Source organism: Amblyomma maculatum, unplaced genomic scaffold (genome assembly GCF_055883805.1).
Source record: "Amblyomma maculatum isolate TAMU_Amacu unplaced genomic scaffold, ASM5588380v1 scaffold_29, whole genome shotgun sequence".
NCBI lineage: Eukaryota > Metazoa > Arthropoda > Arachnida > Ixodida > Ixodidae > Amblyomma > Amblyomma maculatum.
In genome coordinates, this window is record NW_028146754.1 from 914,107 (window position 1) to 923,390 (window position 9,284).

Genomic DNA, 9,284 nt, shown 5'->3' on the forward strand with positions numbered 1-9,284 from the left:
TATCATCGTTCATCTGATTTCTTATTCCAAACCGTATTAGCCTGTTCCAGTTGATCACTAAAAGGAAAACAGGTGTGTATGGGATGTGTATTGACATGACAGCTATAATATTTAAAATTTATTGCATTTAACAAATAATAAAAATGGAGCGGGTAATAGAGGCGGTGTCAAAGGTGCTATCGTGTCTAATCATATGGTAAAGCAAAAGCGTCCTCTTACTTTTTTTTTTTAGTGCTCGTCGCTCAACCCTGGCGCTCCTGAATTCACCCTGGAGTTCACGGAATGCCGATCGGCACAAGACACAATATGCGGTTCAGCAAACGAGGTAAGACCATTTTTTAGTCATTTTCTATTCACCTGTCAAACGTTCAGTTGCCATACTATTTAGCGATTTAATGACCAGACTGTAATACTTGCATAAAAGCGTAGAGCTAGTCATAGTGCCCTTTTCATACAGGTCTTCGTGATGACAGAATAGGCTACGCGTCAAATTCTCTAGGGAAAGCGTTTATAATAACATAATTGCGGGGCTAAGGGAAAAGTTATAAATCGTCGCGATAGGAGCCGCGGCGCTGTTAGCCTCCAGCACTGTTTTGCGATTTGTTCTTTTCTGACATCAAAGATCTCGCAGCCATTTTCAAGCGTTGTGGAGTTAGAATGCGGCCATGTATTGCAATATTTAATGCTTCGTTTTTCCTTTCCAGGCCAAACTTCTCAGCGCTGTCGAACAGGGGCTGCAAAGATATTCGAAAGTGACTGGAGCTGGCGAGACCCCACATCACAAGGCAGACCAGCAGGTCCAGCCTCCCTTCCATTCCACGGATGCTGACCAGGTCAGCTGTCCAAAGCAGTCTACTTCCTCTTGCGCCGGTCAACATGACTTCGCCGAGCGTAATAATACGCTGCTTTCACGGATCCCAAGCGAGACAGACAACGACTTCGATGCTGTTCAAGACATTTACTGGAGTCTCCGGAAGGAATACGGGCGTCTTCGTCCCAACGGGCTGTACTCAAAAGTCGATATACGACCATCAGCACAATCACGCACAGCAAGAGTCAAGGTGCTCCACTTGCGGAAGCCTCCTGTACCGTAGTTTTGACGCATTTAAATAAACTCCTTGTTGTAGTTACCATTTTGCTCCAGTGTTCTCTCGGAAACCTTCTGGCTTCTGTGCCTTTTCAGTCTTGGAATTCGAATGCAGAAAGGGGCGACATCTTGTCGTTGCGGATGACATGTAAATAAATGTAGCGAATAGTTATTTGAATGTATGATGTCTACACATTAAGAGAAAGGCGTAGGCAACTCTTTAGCTTGAAAACACGTGCTTGTGTTATATTTAGTTTTATATAATATTCCATATAATGCAAATTTTAATTTGTTTTTAAGGGGTTTGAATGAAAATCAATTGTGGTGACGTTTTTTAAATTCAAACAGAAATTTTCAACTATTAGACAGTTTATAAAATTTTGGCCAAATCGAAGTAGCATTAGAACGCACAGGCAAGAACACAGCTACAAATTCAGAAACAACAATGCCTGTGTACTGCTGAGAAAACGTTTTAATGGCGATTCCACCAGAATGCAGCGCTCAATATTGGCCATTTTCAGTACTAGGTGTCAGTTTTACGACCTTTTTAAAGTCGTATACGATATAATGCACCACCTTTTAGTCCCTAATATTTCTGAGGTGTAGAGCGCGTTTCTGAGGGAATTGAATAATTATGGAAGATATTGCTTTCTCAAAAATATTATTTACTTTTCCATTTTATGGTGTTTTAAAAATTTGAAAGATTTTTTTTGCGTTTTTAGAAACCACCTCCCGGTCTAGAGTCTGAAATTTTTTCTCAAATGAAGAATATAGCCTTCATAATTAAGACAACGCTTCACTGAGAACAACTTCATTCTTCGCGCCACAATTTCGGATTGAAAATCGACTTATTGCAGCTCGTTGCTCCTCGAGCAAAGGTTTCGACTTTTGACTAAAACAAGGGCGACGAGGAAAGAAAAACAAGTTACATAGATCTATTCAGTAAAAAAAATTATACCGGATAAAATGTTTGTGTAAAAATAGCAGGACTTCAAACTTGCAACTTTTGTACATAAAAAACAGCGTTATCTTCTCTAGTGATATGTGATTTCATTCACAAAAACACTACTGGGTATATTACAAAAATAAAGGATCATTCCTTTGTGTAGAGAAATTTGTCCAGCATATTTAAAAATTTCTGTAACAAATTGCATGTAACCTTGGTTACCTTTATCTAACACAGCAATATATAAGGGCGTCTCAGATAATGTAACCAAAGTTTTTCAAGATACGGTGCGCCTTAGCCTCGTGAAAACTAGTGAGAGCTTTCAGAGTCGGGCGTGCTGATCTGCAGTATTTTTCTTCTTCGCTTGCATTGATTACTGTCAAAAATAAGTCTCTTAATTTTGTTATCGTTTGAGGGAAAAAATGCCAAAGCATATATAGTAGATGAGCTCGAAAATGTTTCCTTAAAGCTACGATTCCCGTAGCATTTTTTATTGGCCTTCGAAGAAATAACACCAAATGCAAAACCAGGCAAGTTATAGGGCTTTAATTCAAGCCCTCCCAGACGGCTGATTAAGTAACGAAGTCCTGTTTTCTCTGCAATACTGGTCCGAACGGTGTTTGTCGTTTTTCACTGGTAAAGAGATGTGCACCGGCGACTATTGCAAGTATGGTGTGAAATAAATTGAGGCGAGCAGGAGAACATGATAATGGAATTTTTCTTCGCTATGTGATGTCCTGCGAGCAACATTTTCTGATGGCTTTTTTTTTTCTTTCAGCATTCCAACTTCCTTTGACGGACGTCAAACCCGGTTCGGGGGAACATTGCATAGATAAGCCTTTTCCTTTCTTAGTCGGTCATCTAGGGGCGCTTAAATCGCTTCCCTATTAGTATCATATATCGCGGGCATTTTTCGAAGGGCAATAAGAAAGTGACATAAATACTTGATTCTCTAAATGGACAATGCAAAGTCATTTCTGCGCGATCTACAACTTTCGCGTTGACCCTAGACATCTCAATCTAATAGATGCAAAATTAGGGAATATTTTTATTATTGATTAACACGAGGAACCGCAAACATACAGCCTACTCTCAGCATCTCTAAGGCAATTTCAATTTGCTAGGATGCAGTATATGTTTAAAAACATTGGTGAAAAAAACTTGAAACACCCCCTGAAATATACTAGAAATTTACCTAGAAATATAAATTACGTGTTTAAAGCCTGACTGGAGAATATATAATTTATGTTACTTCGAGCTAGCGGTCCTAGATTGAAATGCTGGGAAAGTGCTTTCGGGGGGTTTTTTGCAGGTGTCCACACCATGGCCATTAAGCCCTATGTTCATTGATTGCCCCATCTCTCCTATGTATTCTATGTGTGAGAAGGAGCATTTTCGAAGGTAGACAACTTTTGAAGACGTGCAAATAAACCATTATTTTAAATGAAAAGTTAAATCGCTTGCAGTAGTTTAAACCGTGGTGCGTTTTTGTGTGCCTAGGTAAAAACGTCCCCGCAAAAAACGTCTCCAGAGGAAACGGCCTCTTAAAAAGCGGCAACTAGGAAAAAATGTCCCCAAGAAAAAATACTGGTCTTAAGAATGATTTCTTCGAGAACTCATAGAAAAAAAAAAAAAACATTTCTTTCTTGGCTTTGGTTTAAATGTAATCATTTAGAACCTCTGCCCTCTGGGTGCCCGATATAAACAAGCACTTCGTAAAAAACAACGTTGCGTCGTTGCGTCGTTCCGATCGGCGTAGATAATTAAGTAATCATTAAACAGGTGTAATCAGCTTGGTAATACTGGCCACTGAGAAAAATGCAAGTTGCACGGCGAAGTGGTATAGTCTCGGGGAACAGCCCTAAGAACAAGACGTCACTAGAATTATTTCACGGACATATTGTGACGAGGTTCAACAATTTCTCTTGTGATGGTGTACTGTGGTGTAACAAGCACGAGGCTTAACCGATCGTGCTCCATGGCCCCCCGAATGCGCCGCTCCAAACTTCTGGTCTGGTAAGGCTGGTGGTCAGCTCGCCTTTTCCCTGTCAAAAGCGCGAAAACAAGGCGCTGTCCCTTTATTATCGCGACCATTGTTTTTTGTTATGAGCGCCATCATCAGTTCGATGCTCGGGGTCCCTTCCAAGCCAACAGTAGGAACCACTGTAAGAAAGTTAGCATACATCATTCATCATTGCAGTTCACCAAGTGAAAAAGCTGTGTAAGTTCTTTAGCGCAAATACTACAGTCTTCTTTCGGGGACATTTTTTTCTTACGTCGCGAATAGGGATATTTTTTTCCGGGGACGTTTCTTCCGGAGCCGTTTATTGCGGGTATGTTGACTTCAGGGACTTTTTTTCCGTGGACGTTTTTACCGGATCCTGCGATTTTGTGTATGATTGCACGTCTTACACGTTGGTTGAGAGCAATCATGTAGTTTTGTTGGATACTTGTTGTCGAGTTTAGAAGTTTTGCGTTTTCCAATTTCCACTGTGAAATAGCGAACATAGAACTAACTTGTACAGACATACAACGGATAAGCAACTATACCTATATTTCACCGGTCATAATCAGAAACATTGTAAGCAAGGAATATATATAGGACAATCGACACAGCTTAGAACAATATGTAGCGATAATAATCACTACCTAAACGAACTTCATTAATTGAAAGCTGCACCAATTCAGAGGAACTATCGCGGTTACTTTCTTAGTATGGCCCTCGAAGAAGCAAGCACCCTCAACCGCAACGATGTGCCCATGAAACAACCTATGGCCAATACCTTCTTTTGTAACTAACTAACCCAATGCCCCCCCCCCTCAAAACCTAAACATTATTCTGCGAAAACACTATTCCATGCTAACTTGTAATGACCGCCTGAACAAAATATTCCCGGAGGCACCAAGGGTGAAATAAGAAACGTAATGCAAACCTCAGAGATATTCTAGTACATTCTAAACTCTACAACAAGCATTCAACACAACCACATCCTTGCTCTCGACCCAGATGTAAGACGTGCAATCATGTATATAAACGCACCGCTGTTAAAAGTATTGCAGACAATTTCCCTTTTCACATAATATCAGGCTGTAGAGGCACATCTTCAAACGCTGCTACCTTCTAGAGTGCTCATTTTGTAATTAACAGTAAATCGGAGAAAAGAGCAATCAGTGAAAATACGCTTTAACGACCATCAGGCGGACACAGGCGAAAAATACTCAACAGCAGTTTCCCAGCATTTTAATGGGAAAGACCATGTGCTACAAGAAATTAAATTATGCATTCTCCAGTTAGGCGTTAAATATGCAAGGGACAGTAAATATAGATAGGCATATCTAATCCACAAAATATCATTGGAACCAGCTGGAATAAATATTTCTAAAGGGACTTTCGAATACCTTAAATATGTCTCTTCTGCGATTTAACTAGTCGGTAAAATAATTCCATACAGACTTATTTTACTTTATTCTTCGCATCTGCATACTCTGTCCCTACTCCGCAATAGCTTAAGCTGCATATATTCTATAAAACACTGTCCTTCTTATCAATTCCTACTTTAGTTGCACCTTGAACGTTTTTTTTTTATTTTTTCGTTTGAGCAGCAGGTTCACTCTGCTGTCATTATTCTATTTCTTTGTCATTCTCCCCCCATTGCAGAAAGCTTTTGAGAATTGTTCGCCCGCAGATATCTTCCTTATCAGAACCCTTTGGAAGGCATGTTACTATTCAATAAAAGTGTGTACACGGAAACCACTTGATGTGTTGACTATTCATCCACCGGGCATTGTACTTTTTCCTGCTACTGCAGCTTTTATTTCTTTTTCAAGCCACATTATCACTGGTACTAGGCTGAAAAACGATTACTGAAAAAGAATTTATTTGTAATTGTTTTCACTTGTTGACCTACTTTCTCCCCGCCCACCCGCCCGCTCTGTAGCTTTTCTTCTGCGACACATGGTTAGCTGTGTCATGCGATGGAAGAGGGCGGAGAGAAAGTGTGGATACGGATATACTACATAAAAGCACCTCATCAGAGGATGTTAGTTTATCTGGCGATGACAGACAGAATACCAGTGTGGACCCCTGGAGTGATGATGTGGTGGGTGTTATTGAAGGGGAAAAAAGACCCAGCGCCTGAAGGGCCGCCCCGAACGGATGGTTGAAAGAGGAGAGAAAACACCTAGTCAGCTGGTGCTAATCGACAGTGACCCCCTCGACAGTGACCCTGCTGCTGAGCTATAATGAAAAGAGTTAAGGAAGATAGCGAGGTACGAATTGGGGTGTTTCCTGTGAACTTATTGAACCGAATGTTGCAGCAAAGAAATAAACGTTTCTCAGCATATATCACAGAAGACGTTCTTAATGCACGTCTCATGGGCGTGGTTTGGCCTTGTGTGTGAAACATTTGTTTGCGTGAAGCGTAGTAAACTGGGTTAGGTCTGGTGTGGTGCAATTTCTCCACTTGCTATGAAAGCAACTTGTATGCAACAGAATGTGATAATCTGAGAAGTGGCACGCAATTTTTCAGGTTTGAAAGCGAAACAAAATGGGGTTTGGAGGCACATGCAAAGAACGAAGAAAAAGGCGCGTTACGTTGGCACGACCTGATTGTATACATTACTGCATAGGCAGAGTTTCGCGGCGATAATTATGCATTCGCTTATTTTTCGATTAACGAACAAGCAATTTATTTCTTTTTTTTTTTCCTAATGAATCACACTTCATTAAGGCCAGAATACATGCGGTGTTTTGTTTCACGATTTTCGCGCGTCGAAAAGTGCCGCGCTGACGCAACGCCCAGCTCGAGATACATTGAATGACGGAGCGGCGCGCGAACCGCCGCCTATGACTCGATGCCAAAGCAAATACATCATCGAGCGCAAATAATCGCAGAGCGAGGTACGGGAGAGAAGCGACGCTGCCCCTTGTGTTAAAATCGTGAAAGGGCTTATTCCAACGCTACTGTGTTCAATTGAGAAAGCGTACATAGGACGCACAAGGATTTGGCTCGCTCGAATGAATGACGATACCTCGGAATGCCCGCGCGGAAACCAGCGGCACGGGTCTTTTTTTTTTGGCAACTTTTCATTCAGGGAGAAAACAAATACATTACGATCCGAGAGTAGGTCGTATACTCACAAAAAAAGCGACACTTCGTGCTTGATTGGGCGTTTATTTTTACGATAATCACATTTCTGCGGCCAAACTGCCGCACACCTCGTCGGCCATGGCGAACATGTTAACCGCGGCCGCTCAAACCGGAAATACCAGCTTTCCGCGCTCCTATTGGCCTCGAGATCGAGCAGAGTCGCCACCTTGCGGGTCAGCGGCGAAACCTAATCAGTGTGGATGCGTTTTCGCGTCGCGTGCCAGCCCGCAGTGATTTACGCGCGCGCATGCGGCGTGTACAGGAGTGTTTTTGTTTGTTTCGCAGCTCATGTGAGCTTTTGCTTACCTATATGCCTCTTGCAAAATACATATGAACAGTCTTTCACCCCACGCTTCATTAAAAAAAATATATACTTGTCCGCATCGAGCATGTCATGCTTGGATAAGGACATCAGCCATCGCGGTCTTCGGCGCTTGAGATCCATTGACATGCAATGTCTCAAACGAAGTGGCACTGTCGTTACCGCCGTGTCAAAGCAAAACAGGTCGCTGCGGTCAATAAACGTTCATGCAAACGCTCAGAAATCGCATATTCCCGTTTCTGTTTGGAATACCGCAGCTACTAAAACATATGCCACTGCAGACTGCTTCATATAGCAGAATGCAGTTTGAACAGACCACTCTATGCCTACTATGCCGTCTGTATGCACGATAGAGTTGTTTGTGTACTTTTGTCTATGTTCTTTTTTTTTTGCTTTTATACCTCTGTCACTGTGTCTCAATGGTAAGGGCGTTCGACTGCTGATTTCGAGAACGGGTGATTCAATCACAACCGTTTCGAAAGGCGTTCCTCTGCTGTGGCATTTGACTGCATAATAAACAATATCCCACGTGGTAAATGTGGTGTTAATAATGAAAAAAAAAAAAAAACACCCCCAAAACCAGCCTCTGCAATCATCCGTCACAGCCGATGCCACTTTCATGCGTTAAACCCGGACCAATATGCATTTCTTTTCTTTTGTTGTTGAAGGCTTCTGTGCATCCGTAAAAGTTTGAGTGAACACATTTCGGTTTAAAGAAATGCTCGAATGCTTGGAAAACATATTCCCACCACCTAATTGTCACCCTAAATATTACATAATACACCTATATCAATGTACTTTGCTGGTAGCTTATTAAAATCATCATAATCCCTTTTCGTCCAAGTGCTGTCTTCCGACAAAACTCGTCATTTCTGACAAGGGGAGTTAAACAGCTTCATGCAGGCTTAAATATCAGTGTTTAGTTCGGGAATAAATACATTTTTATAGTCGCATGATATTACCAAGCCACTTTATTTCTTTCGGAATAGTTTTATATCCGGCATCGGTTCTGGAAGCAACCCTAATATTTTACTTCGCATATGATTTGGTCACTGCTAAATAATTAGTGATAAAGAAATTTTCAGCCTGTAAAATTGCTTCCCAGAACATGACAGTGCCCATGCGCAGTTTATAACGATGTCTTCGCAGCGAGTAAAGTCGTGCCCCGTTAATATGACCCCCGTTAATGTGGACGACCCGAATTATGGACAGTTTTTCTGGGGACGAAACCTTTTCAATGTATTTATGCCTCGTTAATATGGAAACTCGCTGTCCGGACAATGGACAGGGGAAGAATGCACGCGCCCCACTTGGGCCCATGCATTTTTGTCTCGTTAATATGGACAGTGCTTGAAAAAAAGCAGAGGAGTCCGAACGCAAGTTAAAGAAGGGCGCGCTGCCCGCGAACCTACGCTACAGTCGATACGGCGGGATGCCTGAACGAGTCCTGTGGGGTTGGAAAGAACCAAAGCGACCGTGTCGCCGTTCTAAGGGAAGGGGGAGGGGCGGGGGGAGAACGTACACAGCAAACCGAGGGTCAGCGTAAGAAAGACCCCGAAAGGGGGGAACCAGGAGATTTCTGGGTGCAGCGGAAGTGCCGCCGCAGTCGGGAAAACAGCAACATGTGGTTGCAATAATTTCTGCTGAACGGGAACAGAGAGGCCGGTAAAAGCGTAAGAAAGAAATGACAGGAAGAAAGACAAATGCCTACATGGGGCGGTGGGAACCGAAGTTTTCTTTCCCAAAGCGCAATGTGTGTTCCATGAAGCCGTTAACGCT